A 14,912-nucleotide genomic window follows, 5' to 3' on the forward strand; every position below is an offset into this window, starting at 1 on the left:
AAAACCAGTCCAGCTCGTCCCTGCCTCCCTAACATGTTCTTCCTCCCACCTATCCCCTCCTCCCACCTCAAGCTGCACCTCCATCTCCTACCGACCAACCTCATCCCGCCCCCTTGACCTGTCCTCCCTGGACTGACCTATCCCCTTCCTAACTCCCCACCTACAGTCACCTTTACTGGCCCTATCCCCGCCTCTTCGACCTGTTCGTTTCCTCTCCACCTATCCTCTCCTCTATCCATCTTCTATCCGCCTCCCCCTCTCTCCCTATTTATTTCAGAACCCCCTTCCCCTCCCCCTTTTCTGATGAAGGGTCTCGGCCCGAAATGTCAGCCTCTCTGCTCCTATGATGCTGCTTGGCCTGCTGTGTTCATCCAGCCCTGCACCTTGTTGTCTCGGATTCTCCAGCATCTGCAGTTCCTACTATCTCTCATCCAAAAAGATACTTTTCTAAATAAGCACTTCCATAAAAAGAAACACTTGCCTCTAGCTCTTCTATTTTTGTTGCCTATCGGTCATTTCTTTGGCTCTTGTATAAGGAAAACAGATAAAAGAAGGTAATGAGACCTCTAATGGATGTTTTTACTAGTCCCTGTGATGCCTTGAAAAATAAAACTGTCAACCGGCAACTTACCTTCTAGCTTTGGGTGAATGCAAATCTATTCTCCAAGTTGGAAGTAGCATCCCATTTTACTCAAACAAGAAGATATTGGCCCTGAACGTCTGGAGAAATCCTGGTCTTCTGCTTTATGTTTGGCAGTACAGACATGGAAAACATTTCCAAAAATGGCAGAGATTGTTATAATTCTAAATTTTACTCAGTTTCAATAACTTTATTTTAGGTCATGAATCCACTGCAGACACAGGAGGCAAGATACATGATAATCAAAATTGGGATATATCCGCACATCAGATTTTGTATATGATCTTTAAAGCATAAAAAATGCATTTCCAGTTCAATTTCATCCAAGTAAACTATTAATCATTAAATATGTTGGCTTGGAGGAATATCTTCTGTTACAATCTCACCTTAAAATTTCATCAATTAACAGCAATATTTTACCCAATTATTTACTTAGTTATTGTTTTCCAACTATAGTTAATAATTTGTGGACTACCTTTACTTTTCTCCACAGCTACCTATCGAAGTCAAAAGCACAGACTTATTTTCCTCCAAATGTTTTCTTTCAATGTATCCGTCATCTGGATGAACTTAAATAACCCATGCATTCTGGTTATGATGTCGTGTCATCTTCATGCAGGAATTTTTCAAGCCATTTATTAAGGGACTTTCCACATCCCTTGGTGGACTTTGTATGACAATGTTTTAAGAAAATAAGCACTTCCTGATGACTAACCAGATTCATTTCCAAATCTTACGGACATGGCCCCACCACAGCAAAGAGGTTTTTTAGTGTAATAGAGTGACCCAAATTAAAGGTATTGGTCGCTACAGATAGTAGGGCAATGATAAGACTTTATTCCCACCTGTGGAGTGATGGGACGTAAATATTGCAGAGAGCAGATTCAAAGAACCAAGGATCACAACTTGGGATCCTTGGTTGTGGAAATTGCAAAAATGCTACAGGGTGAGGGTGAGGTGTAAAAAGGGATTTGTAAATAAGAACTGGATTTCAATTCAGTATGTTAGAGAACATTGGGGTCAGTGGAAGTCAGTGAGGGTCAGAATGGGCATGGGAGCAAGGATAAAGGCAACAAAGTTTTAATTAAGTGTTAGTGTATGTATGATGAAGCAAGATTTCAGAAAAAAATGTCTTTGAATAAAAAAAATAATTGGTATAAGTTAGAAATAGAGGCTGAGGCCAATGTGACGGGGAAGTAAACCGCCTGGCAACATCTGCTTTAGCTTAAATAAATAGATGCAGACAGGTTAATTGAGTTTTGGGCAGCAACAAAATAAAATTCAATTTTCCTGATGTTAAGAAACTGCTGGCTCATCCGTGATGTAATGATAAATAAGCAGCTTGAAGGGTTCCAAATTCTGATGGTACCATTGTGATCCCAGGACTGAGGCAGGACAAGTTTTATTGTGATATTGATTCTCTTCAAAATTGTGCCCAATAATTTAAAGGCATACAATTTGCCTCAATATGACCCAAATTGCCTCAGATATGCAGCAAAATTGACAATTCTATCATAGATGAGAGTTACTCTCCAAATGGTTGAGGTTGGTGGCAGAAAAAACATGGGAAAGGTGGCAGAGATCTGTGATATCAGTAGAAATTAAAAGACATTACTGCCTAAGAGGATGGTATCAACTGGACAAAGTACATCACAGCTTGCAGCCAGATAAATAAATGAATACTAAACTCAAGTAAATCAGATCTAAGAGAACCTGTTTGAGATGGAAATCTTTATTCTTGGATGAATGCTGTCAACAATTTGCAAAGAAGGTAATTAACAGTGGCAGTCACCAACCTGAGCCCTGGGTCTCCTTTGCAGTGCAACAGGAAATTAATGAACTCCCCAGAGCAACTAACATAGGTTAACAAACAGAGAAAGGTTTAAATCATACTGGTGTTTCCTGAAGTAAGTGGAAACACCAAAAACATTTACACCTATTCATCTGACAGAGTTGATTTTAGAACAGTCAGTGTATCCAAAGAATATGGGGAGTCATTTGGAGAACTAAGAAAACTAGCTGTTGAGAGCTTTGGGGCAAGATCTAGGGGAGTCTTCAGGTTTTCAATGATACTATTATACCTGATCTCTTGTTGACGATAGGGCATTTAGATTCAAAACCGAGCAATTGATCCAGCATGGCCAAGCAAGAGGTTGGAAGGTATAAGAAGTAGACAATGTGGAATAAGCAAATCCGTCATGATCTTGTTGAATGATGGAGCAAGTGCCCTATTCCTGCTCTTAATTTGTACATATGTTCACTTTTTTTATATACCAAAAGATTTTTTTGTGAAAGCAAGCAAGTTTTATGAACAGAGATTGGCATCACAGTTAGGCCAATGGAATGGTAAATGGAAATACTTGACATAAATGTATTTGCGCATTGAAACATCAGTTTGTGATGTGAAGTTAAGTCTTCTGAATTATAACTGTTCTTTTTTAATGTTTGAGTAAAGGTTTGAAGGCCAATTTGCTAGTGGAAGTATAGCATCTTCTGAGTTTTCAGATTGAACTCTTCTTTCTTTAGTTGGATAGTTCCTTAAGCATGCTGAAGAGTGTAATTTGGTGTGTAGACTTTGGTCAAAACTCCTGACTTGACTTCTCCTTTGGTGCATAATCATCCTGTATACCTCTCTCATTGCCTCTACTTGTGAAACTCAGATGACAGAAGGCATGTACCTTTAGACATAAGCAGGGTGATGGGCTGCTGGTACAAGGAAGCAGATCTTAGATACAATCACCTCTGTTTTGCCTCCTGTTACACATCTTCCTTCTTGTATTAGCATGGATTGAAGATTGGTCAACACAATGAATTATTAGCCTGGATTGACAATTTGTTAACATTAGCACAGAAGAGACAAAGTTGAAATTAATGGGTCTTTTTCAGGTTGGAAAGATGTAACTAATCAAGTGCCACAAGGATCATCCCAGGGTCTCAATTACTTACCTTCCACATTAATGAGTTGGAGTGGGGCAGAGTGTTCTGCATTCATATTTGCTGGTGATACAAAAATTGGTGGGAAGACATGCATAATGAGGACATAAATCTACAAGTGAATATTGATAGGAATTTTGTGAGGGCCAAAAATTGGCAGATGGAGTTATGTAAGAAAGTCTGAGGTCATACACTTTGGCAGGAAGAATCGAAAAGCAAATTATTATTTAATTGGAGAAAGACTCTGAAAGTATAGCATAGAGCGATCTGAGTGTTCCTGTGCATCAACTACGTAAGGTTAGCATGCAGGTGCAGCAAGTGATTAAGAAGGGAAATGGAATTTTGACCTTTATTGCTGGGGAGTTGGAGTTTAAAAACAGGTAAGTCTTGTCATAACTGTGCAGCATGTTGAGTGCACTTTGGGAGTGCTGTGTACAGTTTTGTTCTCCCTACTTAAGAAAGGATGTAACAGCATTGAAGGCAGTTCAAAAGAGATTCATTAGGCTCATTGCTTGGAATGGAGAGAGGTGGTTTGATGGTTAAACAGGTTAAGGCTTTATTTAAGGATTTATTTAGAAGTTTAGAAGAATGAGGGATGATTTATTGAAATATACAAGATTCTGATGGAGCTTGACAGGTTAGATGTTGGCAAGATAGTTCCACTATTGGAAATCTTGAACTGGGGATGTAGATAAAGAATAAGAGGACACTCATTTAAAACAAAAATGTGAAGGAAATTCTTCCATGAGCGTCGTGAATGTCTGGAATTCTCTATCTGAATTATGGAGGCATTGGAATTATTTAAAGAGGAGATAGGAGATATATAAATTTTTGAGATGTCGAGGAATTGAGGGTGACGATTAGTTGGCATAAAATAGCAGTTGGGACCAGGAGCAGATCAGCAATGATCAGTTGGGACCTGGAGCAGATCAGTAATGATCAGTTGAATGGCAGGGCACACTTAAGAGACTGAATGGCCTCCTCCTGCCTCTAATTTTTATGTTCTTACGTTCTTCAAATCTATAGTTAATGCAGGAATGTTCAATAAAAACTTTGCTGAAAAACTGCACGCTCCAAATAAAGTGAAAGCTGTTGGTAAGGCTATTGTGAGGAAATGAAGAAAAATAGCAAGTATGGGGAACAAGATGTTAAGCACCACAAAACTAACCATTTCCATATCGAAAAGGTTAAAATAAACACAACTGCAGCTTTAGGAAAAGAAAACTCTTAAATGCCAAAGCAAAAAGAAAGTAGTGCTAATTTGTATGGGAGTGAACAATTTGTAAATTGTTCAGTGGCTTAGGTGTGGAATGAAATTACAGAAGTTTGAGTCACAGTAGAAGTTCCATTATGCTTATTGTAAGGGCTGGAAGAAGTAAATGTATTTTTCATCACTTCATTCTGCTTCGTCCTAATGCTGAATTCATGCGGCACGGTGGCTCAGTGGTTAGCACTGTTGCCTAACAGCACTAGGAACCTGAGTTTGATTCTGGCCTCGAGCGACTGTGTGCATGGAGTTTGCACATTCTCCCCTGTCTGCGTGGGTTTTCTCCCACAATCCAAAGATGTGCAGGTTAGGTAGATTGGTCATGCTAAATTGCCCATAGTGTCCAGGAATGTGCAGGCGAGGTGGGTTAGCTGTGGGAAATGCAGGGTCACAGGAAGGGATGGGTCTGAGTAGAATGCTTTTTGAAGGGTTGGTGTGGACTTGTTGGGCTGAATGGCCTGCTTCCATGCTTTAGGGATTCTATGCTGTTTGACTAGGAGTATAAAAACATAAGATTTTGGGGAAGGAGCAGGCTATTCAGCCTTCAAGCCCGCTATACCATTCCATAAGATTCTGGCTGATCTGGTTGGGATCTCAACCCTCTATTAACCCTTGGCTCCCTTGTCTATCAAAAATATCTAACTTTGCCTTGAATATACTCTATTCAAGAAACCAACTTAGATTGATTTCTGGGCAAGAGAATCTTATAGTGATCAACGATCATCCTGGGGAAAAATAAATTCTTCTCACCATCATCTTTTAAGGGAAATCTCAATGTTCTAGTCTCCCCCATAAAAGGAAACACACTTTTTACCTATCCTATCACGGTCCCCCAGGATTTTATACATTTCAATGAGATCATCTCTCATTCTTCTCAACTCCAATGGGCATAAGCCCAATCGTTCATCCTTTCTTCAGAAGAAATGGCTTTCATCGCAGGAATGAGTTTGAACAGCTTCCAATGCAATCTGTCTTTTTCAAATGAGGAGACCAAAACTGCACACAATTCTCCAGATGTGGTCTCACCAACACCCTGTACAACTGTGGTAAGAATACTTACTTTTATATTCAATTCTTCTTGCAATAAATACAAAATTCTATTTGACTTCCCAATCACTTGCTGTACCTACATATTTTCCTTTGGGTGGCTCAAGTACCAGGAAACCCAGATCCTCGTCCACCTGCAGGGTTCTGCAATCTCTCTCCTTTTAAATAATACACTGCTTTTCTACTATTCCTGCCAAAAAATGGACAAGTTCCCATGTCACTGCATTATACTTCATCTGCTTTTCTTTTGTCTAAGCCTAACCTAAACATAACCCATCTAAATCTAAATCCCTTTGCCTGCGGTTTATATGAAGATACAGGTGTGCTTTATGAGCAGGCAATGTCCAAATTGACTCTTATAAAATCAGGCATTTATTTACATAAGCAATATGGTGTTCTGGCCAAAACTAACATAACTAAAGTAATCTTTAGGTAAATTTTCAACCAAAAATCTTCTGTTTCTATTCTGTGTCACCTATATTGCCGTACTTTCTAAGGAAAAAACTGCAGTTTTCTATTTCAAACATTAGGTGGCACTTGATTCCATCTATGAAAAATAATTTTTGCAGCAGCTGCTTTGCCTGAAGTTCTTTGCATCAAAATTAGTTATCATATTATTTGCCTTTAAGCAGTTATGTAGAGCAGTCTTGTCAAGCAGATTTAATTTTTAACTTTCTAAAAGTTAAAACTTTTTTGCACACATCAATGATTGGTTGGTTACTCACGTTTTCAAATGCCTTTGCACAGTGTTAACATGAAGGGGCAGTGGGTAATGTGAACCAAATGATAAGTAAATCAGTTGTTTTAGTTCACTTTGCCATGTGTTATTGTAAATATCGATACAATAAGTTACCTTAAATGGAGAAGGCCCTATAGGTTGTTGATAGTTTGTGTCCTTGTAGCTTAACTAAAGGTGACTTCTCCTCCAGGTAGGTGCCCATGTTAGTAAAAGATAGTAGGCTAAAACATTCAAATCAGCATGGGGAACTGGCTGGATATTATAAAGGCCACTGTGAAGGATTTGTTTTGGGATTTCAGATTTTCACTATATCAATGATTGGATAAAATGGTGAATTATAAACGTACGAACTGTAGACAGCTAGTGTGCACCTCAATCCTGTGCGAATGTTCAATGAGACCATGTCTGATCTGTGAGCTAACTCTGTATACCTACCTTTGTTCCATACCTTTAAAATCATTAGATTAAAAAAAACTACCAATCCCAGACTTTAAAGCTGCAATTGATCTAACATCAATTGCCTTTTGTAAATGGAAGTTCAGAGGTCCTTTGAGTTTAGAAGTGTTTCCTAATTTCACTCCTGAAAAGTTTAATTTTTAGACTCTGCCCCATAGACTAGCCTAGACTCCTTGTGGGAAGAATTTTTCCCATACTTTTTATTCTCCACAATATTTTGGATACTTCTGTCAAATCATTCTGTAATCTTCTAAGTTCTAAGGAATATATCCCTCATCTATGGACTTTCTTCCCATAACAACCCTTTGAATCCAGATATCATTCTGGTAAGTCCACACCGCATTCCCTACAAAGCTAATGCCCTTTCTAGGGTATAAGATGTCCACAACATACATTGTATATCCAAGATTGTAGGCAACTTTGTTTTGCCACAAATTTAACTCTGAACTTTGTTCTGGATCTTACAGTTAGTTTAATGGGTTGTATGCACCACATGTGTTCTACAACACAACTGCTTGATGTTAATTAGGACTTTTTAATTAGGTCTTATTAATTAGGTTAATTAGGTCTTCTTCAACTTTTGTCAATAAAAGTGTGTTCTTTACCTGCTCTCAGTTCAGTCCCAAAGGATAACGTCCAGACTGAGGATGACATCCATTTATATTCTAATACCTATATAAAGAAATGCACACTTCACATTGTTTACAAAACTGATTAGAGTACACTAGGTTACCTGATGAATTTACCACAGGATAGTGCATGACATTAAACTGAGAAGTCCATACTCTCCAGATTTGTCATCTCATCTTTTTTTAAAAAAGTTTAAACTATTTTAGTGCTGGTTCAATCATTAGCATTGTCTCCTGAACTTAAATCAATTTACCAAATGCCTGTTGATGCATCATTAATTTCAGTATTGATAACCTTTAAGAGTCAATGTACCAGGCACATATACCATACAAATCTCAGAGAGTTTTTTGGTTTGGAATCTGCAAACATTTTATCCCTTCCCTCTTTAGAGTCCTACTGTGCTTGTTGATTTGCTTCCAACACTGCTAGCAGTGCTCTTTGGATGCTGTTTCTATTCTGGAGAAATGTAAGTTATTGAGCAGTAAAGTTAATGCAGAGGCCACACTACCATTCATGTCCAAATCCCTGATAGTGAACAATGAGATGAAATTCTGAAATTTACCCTATACTTACGTCTTTTAAGTTTTTGCTTACTGCATGGTTATTTAGTAAGTCATTTATACTTCAATGATCTTATGATCTCTTGTTTTGTGGTCTCATATCCTTTTTCTCATCTTTTATTATACACAGCTTCTGAATTCCTGTATGTTTCAATTCTTGATAGTGCTCTTCATATGTGCCATACTAACTCAAATTATTTTCAGCTGTGATTTACACTGAATTATGTGGAACTTGCAAGATAGAAGCAGGCTGTTTGACCACATTGTGCTTCACATAAGAATTCTGAGCAGCTAAATAAACATTGGATTTAGGATCAATGCTTGCATTGCTCCGGTTTGAGCAAGAAAGAATAACTGGTGAGTCAATAAGGCCTATGCTGCAGCATGCCAGGGCGATGGATATTAACTTGTCTTTGTCATATGAGGTAATAGCACTAAGAGAGTTTTGTTGGAGGTTGCATTAAGTTTCACCCAATCTAATGATATCATAGAGTCTTGGACGGGAAAATCAGGAGAATAGTTCAGGTTCTCAAAGTGGACAAATATGGTATTTATGTCTCCCAATGGTCTGTTTTTTTTTTAATAACCTGCAGAGAGCTCAACATTTTTTTCTCCCATCACCAAATCACCCATGGTGTCCCAATGGTCTTAGGAACAATGTCTAACTGGCTGATGTAACTATCACTTAATTATTGACATGCAAAGTTGACACCTCACTAAGACAACCACCTCTTGTTAAGATTCCTAATGGTTGCTCCTGTACAATGTAAACCAAATGTGGCTTTCAGACCAAAGGAAATGGTAAAGAAAGCAATATCCATCTACCCACAAAAACAACAGCATTTACCAATTGGCTAGCTGCTCAGAAACCATTTCACAATTTCACATGATCTTTCAGTATGTAATGTGCGCACTATCTTGGATGTTGAACTGGTTTAAGCCTGGTCTTGAGAACTCAAACATGTCTTATTGTGCTTGCGTACCACTATTTGAACCTCATATCTTTGTAAAGCTGTTGCTTCCATCACTGTTAATGACACTTAAGGCACATTTTTAAAATATCATGGTATAATTATTCAATTATTGATTTCATTTCAATGAAATCCTTTAAATTCAATTTGAATTCCCTCAACATTTGCTATGTTAATGTCTGCTACGTCTACATAATTCTTATTTGCTACCCTCATGCAGATTCCATTTCTAATGATATGATTATTGAGTGCTGTTAGATACCATACATTGATGAATTATAAGGAACAGATCCCAAATAGCTGTTCAACCCACCTAATATGTCCTAATAAATTATATAATTTCTGATGTAATATTAGTTGTCAGGTGGTTTTAACAACTCAGGACACTCTTCCCTTGCAAACAACGTTATAGCAAAGAGTTCAGCTCAGAAGAAAAATGTTTTTCATTAATTATAAATTAAGCAATACGTCTTTGTAAGGATCATGAAAAGTTTTCATGCTTTGTACATTGGACTTTAAAAGTTTTATTTGACTTTCAGTCTTTTCTGTAATTCTGGGCTGATTGTCTGGTGCAACTGTTCGACGTGTTACCTTTGGGAATGTCTGCTGGCTTTTCTAATGAATGATTAAAATAAAGCACAACAGTTTTCAATACTTTTCAAAGAAATAAGTAATTATTGACCAACAACTAATTTGTGATCATCTCGGCATTCGTTTTAATGCAATTTGTGAGAGCTTGCCGTGAACAAAATTAGCTGCCACATTTCCAACATTTCAATAATATCACAACAGTAATTACACTTTAAAATATACTTCATTAGTTCTAAGACACTTTAGGATACTGTAGAAACTTGCATGTAAATGCAATCCTTTTCATTGTTTCTTCCACTTACGCCAGCACTGCTACCCACATGCCTAATTCCCACAGTAGTTGGTTTTCATGTGCAGTGCCCCATACATCAACCTTTCAGGCCTTTCCTAGTGCAGATATGTAATTGACCACCCAGCTGAATTAGCTTGCCCTTTATTCATTGATCTCCTCTCTACATTCCTTCTGAATGGAATACCTGTTTTCTTTCTAGTTGCAAAGTTTATAATGTCATTCGGAACAAACAAAATCTGCAAAGCAGAAGCTACCTTTGGAGCATATGAATCAGCATGTTCTTTGATGTCAAATATGTGGGGCTGTATATTTCTTCCACAGAGCCATGAGAAACTCTTGTGAGGTTAAGGAGGGTGGTTTGCACAAAACCATTTTGCTTAGACTCCAGGAGATACTGTGAAAGTTCAATCCCTCCAGTTCAGCAATGCAATGATCTGAAGAAACAAACAAGATAGGCATTAAAGAAATGATATGGCTCTATCTAAATATAACACATAAGAAAGCAATATGTTCTGAGACTGAGATGTGTAAAGCAAACGCATGTGGACAATTACATGTGAAACTAGTAAATTACTAAATTGACAGAAATAATTTGACCCGTTTTTAATTATAAGGTGATCTCCCACTTGACAGCCTGTCTGAGTGTAAAAACAGTGGAATCCTTATATTACCAACAGCCTCATGTATGCTGGAATGTTCATTACTACTTTGACAGAAAGGCAGAGTAACCTTATTAAAATAAACACTATTGATAGGAAAATGTACTTTTCATCAAACAGACCACCCCTGTACACATAGTTAATCCAAAAGCTTTGAATTGTCAACTGTAAAGCACAGCATGTTTAAAAGTGGAGGTTGTGCATGCAGTGCACATGTTGTGCAGGAACAATGTTTGTTTATGTTGTTTTGGTGGCTCCCAAATGTGGTTTAAGCACTATTTGGAAAATATTTCTATTTAATAGCATGCAAAAGTAAAAAAATGTATTCACAAGCTTGTTCTTTTACAGTGCCCTTCAAGTACTAATTTTCCAAAATGAATACTATCAGTGGTTAATTGTCCACCGTCACATAACATGTGTTTGAAGACTTTAAATGGCAGAATAGTATTTTCAAACTTTGCACTAGCTCTCTCTGAACTGCAGCATGGTAATAAAGAGATAAATACTTTTGCTGAGTTGAGAAATAGAATATAGTCTTCTTATATTTACAATCAATACATTTATTATAATTCTGTAATTACAAAGGGCATTCTGGAGGAATTTAATAAGGTTAGCGAGACTCTCAGTGTTGAAGGAGCCCATTTGGCCCAATATTGTCTTGACCAGTTGTGCTGAGTCCCCATTCCTGATTGTTGTCCAAAACCATTTCGGTTTCTCCCCCTCAGGTACCTGACCACTCCTTTTAAAGTTATTTACAGAATCAGCTTCTGCTGAACTTTCAGGTGCAGCATTCCAGGTTTCAACAACACTTGGGGAAAAGAATTCTCCCAAGTTCCTCCCTGGACACTTTGTTAATGTTTTTGAATCAATGAACTCAATGTATTATTGACCACATTCTAAAGGGAATCGATTATCTCTATCTCATCATTTGAAAACTTCCATTAGGGGCCTGCTTAGCCTTCTCTGTTCCAAGAACAGTCCTAATTTTGCCAACTATTCCACATAACTAAAGATCTTCATTTGTGACGACGTACTGACAAATCTCTTCTGCATCCTTTTTAAGGTCTTCGCATTTTGCCAGAAATGTGACATTCAGAGTGGTCCGTAATACTCCCACTGAGGTGTGGTTGATCTGAAGGTCTATCATGAGTTGTTTGAGTGACTTGTGTAGACTAATGCCAGCACATACTTGTCATCAATATAACAACAGCTTACATTTTTATACTGCCTTTAACATGACAAAATAGGTCCCAATGCGCTGCACAGTTTCACCATTAAATGAAAGTTGACACGGAGCCATACAAAAAGGTACTAGGGCAAATATCTGAAAACGTAACTACAAGGACAGGTTTTATAGAATGACTTGAACAAGTGTGACTTTGGAGGAGTCAAGTGTTATTTGGGAGAGGTCAAATCTCTTTTGGAACCAGGGAAGTGGTACTGACAAAATTGGAACTGTGGGAGCTGTGAGCTGATGGACTTAGTCCTTAGTCCTAATGGACTTCATCCTAAGTGTTAAAGAAGTGGTACTGAGATAGCTGATGAATTGGTTTTAATTTTCTAAAATGCCCTAGAATAGCGGAACAATGAATGAATCTCCTTTATTCTAAAAAGGGAGAGAGACAAAAAGCAGAAAACAACAGACCCTGTTAGCTTAACGTCTATCATAGGGAAGATGCTAGAAGCTATTATTAAAGATGTTATAACACAGCACTTAGGAAAGCTCAAGGTAATCAGGTAGAGACAACATAGTTTTGTGAAAGGAAAATTGAGTTTAGCTTTTTGAAGCCTTTTGGAGGTCTTTGAGAAAGTAACATGCTCTGTGACTAAAGAGGAACCAGTGAATGTGGGCTCATTGTGACCAAAAAGGAGTTTAACACTTGGAGGTGGAATTGCGGAGGGAGGTGGTAGAGGGAACAGCTGTGGTGTTAATTGAACATTTTACATCTGTCTTTAGCAAGGAATTAGATGCTGTCCAGGCTGTGTTGGCAAGAGGAATCCTTATTACATGAAGGTTCAAAATTGATAAGAAGGAAGTATCAGATTATCGATACCTAACATTACTAAGAAGTTGGCACTGAATGAGATGCATCCAAGGATATCGAAGGAAGTGTGAGAGAAAATTCAGAGGGCACTGGTGATAATTTTTCAGTCTTCTCTAGACTTCTTCAGTTCTGAGGAAGGGTCACCGGACCTGAAACATTAACTCTGATTTTTTTCTTCACAGATGCTGCCAGACCTGCTGAGTTTTTCGAGCAACTTCTGTTTTTGTTGCAGATATTATGGCTTTATTCAAGGAAGATTGTGATGGTAACAATTACAAACAAGTCAGTTTAACTTCTATGATTGTGAAACCTCTAAAGACAATTATTTGGTATAAAATTAGTAGTAAGAACCAGCATGGATTTCTGAAGGGGAAATAATGTTTAACTAACTTGAAGGAGTATTTGCAAATGGGATCAGAAAAGGTTGATGAGGGGAATGCTGTGGATATGGTCCATGTGGACTTCCAGGGGGCTTTCAATACAGTGCCACACAAAGATTTGGGGAAAATGTTACAGCTCATGGAATAAAAGGGACAACAGCAACAGAGGTGTAAAATTGGCTGAATGATAGGAAACTGACAGCAATGTTCAATGGATATTTTACAGGCTGGAGGAAGTTGTATAGTGGATTTCCCTAAAGGTCGGTAAAGGGATCCTTGCTTTTCCTTGTTTACGTTAATGATCTAGATCTTGGTGTGCAAGAGACTAGTTTACACCTGCAGATGATATGAAACTTGGGAAGCATTGTAAACCGTGAGGAGGACAGTGTGAAACTCCAAAAGGACATGTACACAATGGAGAGGATCAATAGGTGGCTGATGAGGTTCAATACAGAGAAATGTGAGGTAATATGTTTTACATAGAACATAGAACATAGAACATTACAGCGCAGTACAGGCCCTTCAGCCCTCGATGTTGCGCCAACCTGTGAAACCAATCTGAAGCCCATGTAACCTAAACTATTCCATTATCATCCATATGTTTATCCAATGACCATTTAAATGCCCTTAAAGTGGGCGAGTCTACTATTTTTGCAGGCAGGGCATTCCACGCCCTTACTACTCTCTGAGTAAAGAACCTACCTCTGACATCTGTCCTATATCTATCACCCCTCAATTTAAAGCTATGTCCCCTCGTGCTAGCCATCACCATCCGAGGAAAAAGGATCCCACTGTCCACCCTATCTAATCCTCTGATCATCTTGTATGTCTCTATCAAGTCACCTCTTAACCTTCTTCTCTCTAACAAAAACAGCCTCAAAACCCTCAGCCTTTCCTCATAAGACCTTCCCTCCATACCAGGCAACATCTTGGTAAATCTCCTTTGCACCCTTTCCAATGCTTCCACATCCTTCCTATAATGCGGTGACCAGAACTGTACGCAATACTCCAAATGCGGCCGCACCAGAGTTTTGTACAGCTGCAACATGACCTCATGGCTCCGAAACTCAATCCCTCTACCAATAAAACCTAACATTCTGTACGCCTTCTTAACAACGCTATCAACCTGGGTGGCAACTTTCAGTGATCTATGCACATGGACACCGAGATCTTTCTGCTCATCCACACTACCAAGAATCTTACCATTAGCCCAGTACTCTGTATTCCTGTTACTCCTTCCAAAGTGAATCACCTCACACTTTTCTGCATTAAACTCCATTTGCCACCTCTCAGCCCAGCTCTGCAGCTTATCTATGTCCCTCTGTAACCTGCAACATCCTTCCGCACTATCCACAACTCCACCGACTTTGGTGTCATCCGCAAATTTACTAACCCATCCTTACACGCCCTCATCCAGGTCATTTATAAAAATGACAAACAGCAGTGGCCCCAAAACAGATCCTTGAGGTACACCACTAGTAACTGAACTCCAGGATGAACATTTCCCATCAACCACCACCCTCTGTCTTCTTACAGCTAGCCAATTTCTGATCCAAACCGCTAAATCACCCTCAATCCCATGCCTCCGTATTTTCTGCAACAGCCTACCATGGGGAACCTTATCAAACGCTTTACTGAAATCCAAATACACCACATCAACCGCTTTACCCTCATCCACCTGTTTGGTCACCTTCTCGAAGA

Source organism: Rhincodon typus, chromosome 5 (genome assembly GCF_021869965.1).
Source record: "Rhincodon typus isolate 14 chromosome 5, sRhiTyp1.1, whole genome shotgun sequence".
NCBI classification, from domain to species: domain Eukaryota; kingdom Metazoa; phylum Chordata; class Chondrichthyes; order Orectolobiformes; family Rhincodontidae; genus Rhincodon; species Rhincodon typus.